General features: G+C 34.2%; 1 long non-coding RNA gene across 4 annotated transcripts; it reads left to right on the forward strand.

Annotated features, from left to right (window-relative positions):
- Window positions 1-1,531: 1,531 nt before the first annotated feature.
- LOC133804380 (uncharacterized) lies at window positions 1,532-10,112 on the forward strand. Of its 4 annotated transcripts, none has more exons than XR_009878446.1 (7): window positions 1,532-1,912; window positions 2,914-2,985; window positions 3,070-3,141; window positions 3,329-3,430; window positions 3,724-3,769; window positions 5,541-5,709; window positions 5,797-6,101. It is a non-coding gene; the product is annotated as an uncharacterized LOC133804380 (long non-coding RNA). The 4 variants fall into 4 exon arrangements; XR_009878448.1 differs by lacking the exon at window positions 3,329-3,430 and adding an exon at window positions 2,732-2,800 and having other exon boundaries at window positions 1,534-1,912; XR_009878447.1 differs by lacking the exon at window positions 3,329-3,430 and adding an exon at window positions 9,751-10,112 and having other exon boundaries at window positions 1,548-1,912; window positions 5,797-5,889.
- Window positions 10,113-11,257: the final 1,145 nt, after the last annotated feature.

The raw sequence follows: 11,257 nt of genomic DNA on the forward strand, positions 1-11,257 counted from the left end.
GGATCGGCAATAAGCATGTTGAATGCAGGGCAAATTGTAACAAGAATGTTTAATGTAGGCCGCCATGGCATGGCCATCTAGGGTGTTTACTCACCCGTTCAGTGAAGATCGTGAACCCAGTGCCTGTAATGCACCTTGGTTGGCATAGGCCGCTATGTGATTAGTCTGTTGTATCCATTTATAGTTATGCATTTACTGGAATGAATTCTTATATGCTATGTGTATGGAGTTTTCTTGCTAGGCCTTGGCTCACGGGTGCTCAATGATGCAGGTTGGAGGCATTGAGCAGAGCCTACATGTTTGGCCTACCTGGCCACCATGACTGATGTAGTATTGAGGAACACTATTCAAACATTTGATTTTGTCATCTAGGTCGATTGTACCCTAACTTTTGAGTTGTAAATATATTTTAAAACAATGTTTTGGGATCCCAATGTAACACTTTTATCATTTAAATGACTATCCAATATTTTATGCTTAAATCTAATTAAATGAGTCTTTACTTAGATTAATCACAATTTTTTTATCTAAAATCTCAGTTAGTGAGGAAATGGAACATTCACTACTACAATCTGGACATCAGTCATCGGCCATGAGATGTCGGTTCCGCTTAAACTGACTTACCACATGTTCATAAGTCGGTTTACACAGAACCGACTTATCATGTATATCAAAGGTAAGCATGGGAGGTCGATTACGCAGGAACCGACCTACCATGTAGACATGGTAAGTCGGTTAACATTGAACCGACCTCCCATGCTTGAAGATGTCATAGTAGGTCGGTTCCTACAAAACCGACCTGCCATGTTAATCATGGTATGTCAGTTCTGTGTGGACCGACATACCATGTCCCACATTTTTAACATGGTAGGTCGGTACTATATGAACCGATTTATCATGTCACATTTTTATTTATTTTACATTATTTGAATTTTAAAATACAATAATTTATTTAATAGTGTATGAAATAAATGTAAAAATTTTATATTTATTAATCTACATTATAATGTTTTGAAATATAAATAGATGAATAAAATTAATCAATTATTTATAATATAAAAAAATAATTATATTTTATAATGAAAAAATATTTTAATTGAATAGTATTTATAATTTAAAATAAAAAACTTTATAAGTATTTTAATGTATTTAATTAATATTTTTTTTAAATGACATGGTAGGTCGGTTCTATGGACTGACTTATCATGTCATTATAAAAATATATTAAAAATAGTCTAATTTGTTTTTGTATTATTTGAATTTTTAAATATATTAATTTATTAAACAATACATATATATAATTGATCTGTGAATGCAATAAGTATAAAAATAATATTATATATATTATTATTTGGAATTAAAAAAATTTAATTTAGTTTTTAGTAAGAAAATATTTTAATTTATAAATGACATATTTATAAATATTAGAAAAAAAATAAACTAAATAAGTTGGAGATTTTATAATTTTAAAATAAAATATCAACATATTAAAGTTATATATTTTTTAATTTTAATATCATAGGTCGGTTCTAGAACAGACATATCATGCTGCATCATAGGTCGATTGCTAATTAACTGACTTACCATGTTAAAATTATATATTTAGTTTTAACAACATAAGTCGGTTCTAGAAATGACATATGATGCTAGATCATATGTTGGTTGATATTAGATCATATGTTGGTTGATATTGGACTGATATCATGTTAAAATTAGGATGGAAAAAAAAGCACATATAAAATTAAGTATGCCGCCCATACTCTTATTCTTCACTGTATAGCCCCGCGAAATTTTTTTTTCTTGTCTTCTTCGTTCCGCCAGTAACCCAAACTGCAGCAACTCCCCCTCCTCAACTCTGGTCGGAAACAGCTCCTTCCCATTCTGCCAGTAATACGGATTCTCCTCAACTCCGGTGATTTCTCTCTCTCTCTCTCTCTCTCTCTCTATATATATATATATATAAATTATTGATTTAAACGTATTGTTGATTGATATCATCTCTTAGTTTCTCATATCTCTTCTCCATTGTGATTTCTTGTTGGTTTGAAGTTTATAATTCTGGTAAATTATATACTAAGCTTATATTTGTGGTGTTTTGAGTTGAACAAAGAAACTTTTACATTCCGGCCCCTAAAATGTTTTTTTATTAAAAAAAAAACTGCAAATTTTTTTCTAAAATTTTAGTTTAGGAGATTACCAAGAGTATCGAAGAGTGAGGAAAAAGAAAAAGAGAGGGGCTGTGAGTGTGAGGCTTAACCATTTGTAAGAAAGGGGGTTTTGGGTTCTTACGAAAAAAGAAAATACAGAAAAGAAAGGAAATACTGAGAGAAGGAAAGGAATAAGGATTACCTGTCAAGACTGTGGCATGGATTCCTTGATCGCTGATGTACCAAGTTGATAATTAAGATCAACCACTTCTCAAATAATGATGATAATAATATAATCTTACTATTATCATATATATATATAGTAGAGCTAGGCCTACAAAACTAACAACTGGTGACGGTGACGTTAGCCCATATACATTTTAAAAGACATTTAATTAATATAATGACCTCCCATGTTACAATATTAGATTAATTAATATAATTCCTTGTTTTTGTTTGGTAATGATTGTTTTTAGTTATGGTTGTTTTTATCTATATTAGATTTATTTGATGAGATTGAAGCTACTTTTTATAATCAACTCAAAAGTTGGTTTTCGTTTTCTTATATTGATTTTCTGTTTCAGCATCAGAGGAGTGATTGAGAGTTTGAGATATAATTGGGCTCATTTGCTTATAGAATTAGAATAGTCTATGTATGGTATTTACACAATGGACTTTTTCTGTTTTATTTCTTCTAAGAATTGCTTGCAAAGTGTTTGATGAAATGTCAATATAATATAGGCTAATTGATTGTATATTTTCACAGGAGAGTGCAAAGATTGAAGCTGCAAGGAACGATTCCAAAAGAAATTACAACTTCAAAATTCTTGACATATTTGTATGGACTTTCAGTTAACCTTTTTAACTTTTTTTTTTGTTCGTTTTTATTAATCCTTAAACATTATTGTTGTAATATTTGTAGGAAGATCAACTTGAATCACTTTTCAGAGACTTTGCCAGCATTCTTGGGAAACTTTTATGTAATAGAACAAATGTAAGTGTTTTCAACTCAAATAAACATTGTTTGATTTTTCTTTACTTGGTACATTTCTGTGTGTGCATGTGTTTATATATGTATATTTATAAATAAAAGAGTTATATTTAATTTTTCTTAGATCAAGGGCACAATGCTGTAATTATGCCCTTTAGTTTGGTTATCAAACTTAAAGTTTTATCAATAGTTTTAGATTGTATAAAGCTAGCTTTGAGAGAAGAGGGGATAATGTGATACAGAGTTATTGAAGGAGCTTCAAATCTTTAGGGAAGTTTTCAAACTTAGAGAGGTACCACTTCCTTGTAGCATAACTCCTCCCCATATATATGTATATAAGCATAATTATTAATTAATTGATTAAGGGACAGCAACATGCAAAAAACTTTGTATAAATATTTTAATGTATTTAATTAATATTTATATGCTTACATCATATGTATAACATGTTGAATTTGGACTGTTTTACCACTTGATTACTATTTAGAGTGGACTTTATTCTTCATAAACTTGCTGATAATGACTGTCATCAGAAATATAATCATTGCAACAAATTCAATTTTGGTTTGGTTTTGTTTTATGCAGAAGAGGAAGAAGAAATTGAGATGCTTTTGGAAAACTACCTCCAAAGGTTAGATAGCCTCCCCCTTTTCCCTAGCATAACAGAGAGAGAAGTGTAAAAGCTATTTATTTTTACAGTAATATATAGTCAAAAAGCTCTATGTGTTCCTTTTATTCTGTTTTGTGTCCATAGATATAAACACACGTACACTGGTGCATATCTATTTATTTACAATATGTAGAAAGTAAATCAGATGCAACCGTAATAGACATTATTAAATCTGAAATTCCTTTCATCGCCGCTTTTAAAATATAACCACTAACAACAATAATAAGAATAATTTGAGGCTATCTCAGTTGGTTAGGATTAAAGGTGAGTGTGGGAGGGGAAGGGGAGGAAAGGTGGTCAAATCATCATGCGGGCTTGTGTGTGCATATTTCCTCTTTATATTTGGCTCTCTAATGTTAAATAAATGAACCTTAGTGGTTTCATTTTTATTTTGAGAAAATACATGCAATGCAAGTGCTATTAGTTCAAAATCAATATTACACTATAAGCTTAAGTGCAAGACACGCATAGAGAGAAACCTTTTTTCGATAAGCTATATTTGAATCAAATAAACCCTAAAAATTAAAAACTCTTCCGAAAATATTTTCTAGTGGTCTTTGCAGTTATCTTAATATTATATTATATTAATACTATTAATGCATGTGGTCTATTAAATTAAAAAAGATTCAGTATATATTAAAAAGGATGACAGTGGTCTTTGCTAGTATGTATGTTAGTATGTATGGTAGTGGTAAAACAACTCAGCTTAGTATGTATGTTATTAACATATTATTTTTCATTACAATTTGTTGTTTACTGGAAATTACTGTTAGAAGAACAGTTTAAAGCTTGGGAATTGTTAATGATTCAAACTCTGTTTAAACAGAAAAAATAAATACAAGCATTCCTCCAAAAAAATTTAAAAGAAAACATGAAAAACTGCATTACAGTCTGAAGTATTGTGATACTAATATAGATTTCTCTGAAACCTCACCTGGACCTGGGAATTCTGTGAAAAAGAAAATAAGTCTATATTACATCAAATGTCTTACTCTATCTATTCTGAAATGTAGAGTCCAGTTTGTTTGGTTGTCTTTAGTAACAACTAAGAATCCAGATAAACAATTAAGTATCAAAATCAAGCTTAAAATAGGGACAATAAGACTTCACTTTGTTTTACCAGGCTACCAAGGGAGAGGGATGAAATTTTGCAAACGGCTGACTATATATTGAGATAATAAGTAATGAAATTTACATTTGTTGTGTTTCTTTTCATGCATATATTCCAGTCACTTTGCATGGTCTTCAAACATAACAGTATCATCAGTGTGTGATATGACATAATCTGGTCTCCAACTCTCATTTTGTTTAATTTTAAAGAACCTTGTTAAATAAAACATGGCACGGAGTACGTTCAAGTTTTATCATTTAATAAGCCGATCTTATCAACTTCTTGTCTTCTATTGACTATAAAAAGTAGCTAGTCTTAGATAAGTTTAAGTTTCTAAGTTTATTCTTACATGAAGACAAATTTTCAATAAACGCTACTCACTAGCATTATAGGCTTTCCGAATCATTTCTTTGCTTCATGCTCCGGATAAGATAAAATTATGCATGTTACACATCAGAGTCTCACTCTTTGGATATATAAGGGAAATTTTTGCTTGTATTTATTTGTTCTGTTTAAACAGAGTTTGAACAGTTTACTGGAAGTAGGTGTCGTTGCAGGTCTAACAAGTAAGAATAATTATTTGTCCTTTGACTATTTTACTCTTATGTTATTATTATTTAGTGTCTTTCAACATTTACGCACAAATAATGCACAAATTAAGGAAGTCGCGTGGAGAACAGTTAAGTGTCCTCGTCAACCATTACAATCATTACAATGTGGGTTCTATGTTATGAGGATGATGAAGGACTTTGTGACAAATGAGTTTTCAATGCGATGGCTAACTAGTAATGTAAGTGAAAATATTCATTATTAAAGTTCTAGCTTTACCTTAAGATTAAGTATATTAATTCAACTCATGCAATGAATTTTGTTTTAGTGTGGCGGGAAGAACTATTACACAAAGGATGAGATCAATGAAGTACGTGAAGAATGGGCACAATGCGTCATGGATTTGATGAGTACTACATAGGTCCACTCACTTTTGTTAACTTAGACTTTTAATGAGATATACTTACAATGTTAACTTAGGCTTTCTTGAAGATATACACACTTTTGTTGCCTAACTATAGTTTACAATGCTTATGTGAGTCATTTTGTAATTAATTTAAGACTCTTTATTTTAGATACTTAGTTCAAATTCTAGTATTTTATATTATTGTGATATATGTTTTGTTATGTTCAGTTTGTTTGTATAAAAAAACATGACTTGTTTTGGGCATAATACACTTGAGAAAAAAACCAACATAAGTCGGTTCTACTAAAACTGACAATAGATGTCTACACCATAAGTCGGCTGTGAACCGACATATCATGTTTTACACCAGAGGTCAGTGTACAACCGACCTACCATGTCTTACACTATAGGTCGGTTTTGCAACCGACGTACCATGTTTTACACCAGATGTCAGTTTTCCACCGACGTACCATGTCTTACACCAGATGTCGGTTTGGCGCCAACTGACCTACCATGTTTTTACATCATAAGTCACTGCATAGGAAGTCAGTTCCCAACCGACTTATGAACATTCAGATGTCAGTTTTTAACCGACTTATCATGTAATTTTTGTAGTAGTGATTTTAAAATCACATCGTAATGGCTCTAGGGTAGTAGGGCATTACAGCAGGTAGAATATCCATTTTCTTATTCTTTTGACCATCGTGAAGCATAAGCAATCACCTTTCCAATCTACACATAGGGACATCCTAGTCCCTGACGCGACGCACTATGAACTCCTCGTTTTTAAACAACAAGGACACTATTCACTATACCATCAATGTATATCAGTCCCCCACATGCTTATATTGATACCATGGTGTGATAATTAACATTTATCTCATCTTTTGGGAACCTGTTACACAACTTTGAGTTAAGACAAACATCAGGTCCTCATGGTACTTCAATCAACGGTATTGTCGTCCTCTAAGATACTTCAGGTAAATGCCAATGTAGTCCCACAGTATTTCTAACCTATAGAGAGATCCTTTGGCCAATTCCTTATGATTCTTATCTTAGCTAAATCATGCACAATCCCATCATTTTCCCATAATGTAACTTTGAACATCACCCGAAGAAATCAGAACTCATCCCTTCTGGAACCTTACCCGTGATCCATGCTTCCTCCACCTCTGTAACATCAATAGAGGTGTTCTTCATGTTATTCTTCTGTCTAAGAATAAACCAATATGTCATCAATGAAACCCATCACGAACTTGTCCAAACAATCGTCGCACTCTCTATTCGTCAATTCCCTAAAAGTTTAGGGAGCATTGGTCTGTCCAAAAGACATCCAGAAAAATTCATGGTGTCCATACCTCATGCAGATAGAGTCCTTGGAATGTCTTCTTCCATGATCCTCAGCTAGTGATAACCAGATCAAAGATCACCCTTCAAAAATCTTGTCTTGCCTTGCAACTAGTCACCTGAGTCGTAAATCATTAATGGTGAATACGTATCCTTATAATCTCCTTATCCAATCTCGGTAGTTAATACACATCAACAACAATTCATCTCTCTTCTTCATAAAGAATACTGGTGCACCCCACGGGGAGAACCTAGGTCTGATAAATCCTACATCAAGTAGTCCTTGTAACTAAACCTCCATTTCTTTTTCACTTAGTCACTACCATTCAATAAAGTTCCTTAGATGTTGGTTCTATTCCCTGTGCCAATTCTATCATTCAATGCGATAAAAATCACGTAAATCTTTTGGAGACACTTCCAGAACCCTCCAACCAATATGGTCTCTTCCAATTCAACAATTCCCATGGTATGTTTTTGGCCTTCAACACTAAAGTCCTTAGAACACAGGGTACATCCTTAGCACTCATAATCACAAAGGGTTCTTCTCCCACAAGCTCAAAATTATCATTTGATTCCCACCGGTCATGATTTATTCCAACTCCTAAAGATTACTAATTCTCTAATACACAAAAGGGTACAAAACCTCACACCATGCCAACCACAAGGTCTTCAAAATTCATTTATCACCACACTTGATAAAACTAGACAACTGGCACTAAATTTTCGCCTATGTGGTGTACCCTCTAAAAAGTTTTCCAATTCTATTTTCCACCCTGACGCTTGCCTTAAGTACTCCAAAATTGTTTATCTGACCTGGCAGTACAACAAGTATTCAGACCCTTTCCTTCAGGTAAATGGGGACATTACCCTTACTTGATCTTGTAAACAGAGGAGTCATTCTCTGAGCATCGCACCTTATGGGACACTCTCTAGATCCTTCCTTCTCTGTACTATTAACTTTAAAATATTTCTCTACCACCGGAGCATATGCAGTAATTTCCAATACTAATGCAACTGTCCATCACCATCCATTATAAGATTCAACTCCCAAACACATCTTTCTTTTCTTGTGAAGTTTTTTGACACTATACAATCTGTAATCCTTGCCAACCTAATTTTCAGTCGCAGTACTAATCCCCTAATTTGACAAGTGACCTTATCCACCTTCGCAATCCGACATCGTCAATATACTACCTTCCATTTAATATTTACCAGAATCCTCCCTGACTCATTATAACGATATTCATAATCTGGGTTATAACCTCAGACTATATCAAAGCACCATCTCATGGCAGAAACTTGGTATAAGCCATCCTATTGTAACCCACCATCCTTGTAAAATCTAGGATGGAACTATCCATACTTATTAGATGTTCATTTCCACTCTAACCCAATCGATTGCCTCCCTCAAAACCAAAAGGGTGTTGCTTTCAGAATATTTCTCACTAAGGTTCCATCTGATTCCCTCACTTCATGTTGCACCACCAAACCTATTACTGTAGGAATCATTTAACACCCCAAATTACCTAATAAGGCTCAGGGCCTTGATTAGGGGGCCAAGATGACAAATTATTGAAAATTATGTGTTTATGTGATATATATGTGTGTCTTTATATGATTATGTGAGTTATATTATAATATGACTAGATATGCATGTTTAGGTGTATTAAATATACATGCGGGCCTATTCTTATTAGAAGAGAAATTTTCGTAATTTGGCCCGTTACGAGTATATTTGGAATATATGTGCATACATGTGATGTATGTGTGAGACCACATTATTATGTGGATATATTTGGGTTACTTGGCACGAGGCGATCCTTGTAAGCAAGTTAGCCAGAAAGTCACAATGGAACCTAGTACCCGACTCGGGGTGAGTCAAGGGATATTTTGGGTATCTAGTGCATCACCAAGTTATTAGGTGATGGGAATAAATATTCGAGGATATATTCAAAGTTAGTGAGGTTAGGAGTGAATTTCAGGGATTTTGACCATTTTGTCCTCAGGGATATTTTTCGTACATTTGCTTACGGTTACTTGAACCCTAAGTAAACCACACAAAACACGATCACTCAATACTCATCAAACACTCTCTCTCTCTTGTTCTCTAATTTTCCCCGTTAACATTTTTGAAGGAAATTTAAGTTTTAGAGCTCGGATTCAAGCGAGGTTAGAGTCATAACGATTCTAGGGATGATTAGAAGCTTGCTAACATGGGGATTTAGCTGGAAAATGACTTAATTAGAGGTAATTTAAGATTTAAAGTTACTCAGAGCTAAGGGCAAGGGCCCCAGACGACTCTATTGTCACATAACTAGGGCATAGAGCCCTTCGTTGACTCTATGGTCATATATTTATGGTAGCATGCCCCCGAATGATCCTATGGTCATTTATTTGTAATTGTATGCATGCATGAGTATGTTATTCTGTTGGACATGCTAGATATAAATCTCTAATCTGTATTTACTATTCATTCACATGTTTAAGTTTTCATGCTGAGCCTTGGCTCACGGATGCATTGTCGTGCAGGTAAGGTAAAAGGAATGCTAGAAAAGCGATGAGTTGGAGCCCTTCGGTGGCAGTGTGTATATATGCGGCTGCTTGACCACCACGACCTAGGATTTCTCAGAGGAACTAGGGTCGTATCCCTTATTTTGTCGCATAGGCCGGCAGGTTGTAACGTTTGACTTGTATATAACCTTTTCAACATTTGTTTGTATCATTTTGGGATCCCATGTACTTAGTAAATGTTTAAATGAAAAGTCAACGTTTCCTTTGACCAACAAATTGAACCCTAACCCTTGACATTAACCTTAGTTGCACGTTTATAACCAAATGACTTGATTAGCAAGTCTGGTACTATTTAAAGTACACAGTGTAATGATACTGGATTATGAGGATGTTACAACTTGGTATCTGAGCTGCCAAGGTTTAAGGGTTCCTGAAGAATTTCTAGGCATGTACATTCACAACTAAAGACAAACTCGACTCCAGGTTTGGTAACTACATTTGTTATTAAGTACTTAACTATTTAAATTAATGTATACGCCTTATCTGCATGCCTTATTAGGGAGCATGAGATATTATGATAGAGCCTAGCCCTTGACTGTTGCATGAATGATAAAGATATGCTTATTATCATTGTTATTGCTTTGGAATGCAATGGAACTCCTTATTAGCATTGTTAGATGGACATGTAGGTTAGAACACGCTTATTAGCGTTGTTAACTCCATATAGGCCAATAAATTCTTATTAGCACTGTTAATAATGGCAGGGACTAAAGAACATGCTTATTAGCATTGCTATACATGTATAAATGTTTGAACATGCTTATTTGCATCGTTAATTTTTTATGAATGACAGAAATGCATTTTATCATTATTATATGCTGATGAATATCAGGAAGTGCTTATTAGTGCAATGATTGAATATATTAAATATTGGCATACTTATTAGCATTGCATCTGTTTGTTTGTTCGGTCTTGGACCGTCAGGTGGCAGGAGGTATAGTTATTTCTCACTTAATGGCCGATTTGATCACTATAGAGTGAGATAGTTATCAATATGCTTCCTCGAAGGTCAGGGAAGAGAATGACCAGGGCCAGGCCCCACCACCAGCTCTAGAAAATTGGCAGCAAGTGGTTGCTAACATGCAAGTCAGGTTGTAGAGGCAGGAAGATGAAATTTGCCTCTTGACACTGCAACAGGTTCCAAGAGGGAACCTATAGCCTGCAGTACTAGTAGTGATACAGCCAGTGGTACTAGTGGTAGTACAGCCCCAGTCATGGGGAGATAGATGGGAACCCCTATATGAGAGGTTTAGGAAACAACACCATCCAGTTTTTGAGGGCAACTCAGACCCACTGAAGGCTGAGTAGTGGATGACTATGATAGCCACAATCCTAGATTTAATGAGGATAGGTTGTAATGACAGAGTGGCCTGTACCACTTACATGTTTCAGGAGGATGCTCGAATATGGTGGGAGGTGGTATCCCAGACCAGGGAAGTAAATACTATGGAATGGGAGGAATTTA

This window comes from Humulus lupulus, chromosome X (genome assembly GCF_963169125.1).
Source record: "Humulus lupulus chromosome X, drHumLupu1.1, whole genome shotgun sequence".
Classification (NCBI taxonomy): Eukaryota; Viridiplantae; Streptophyta; class Magnoliopsida; order Rosales; family Cannabaceae; genus Humulus; species Humulus lupulus.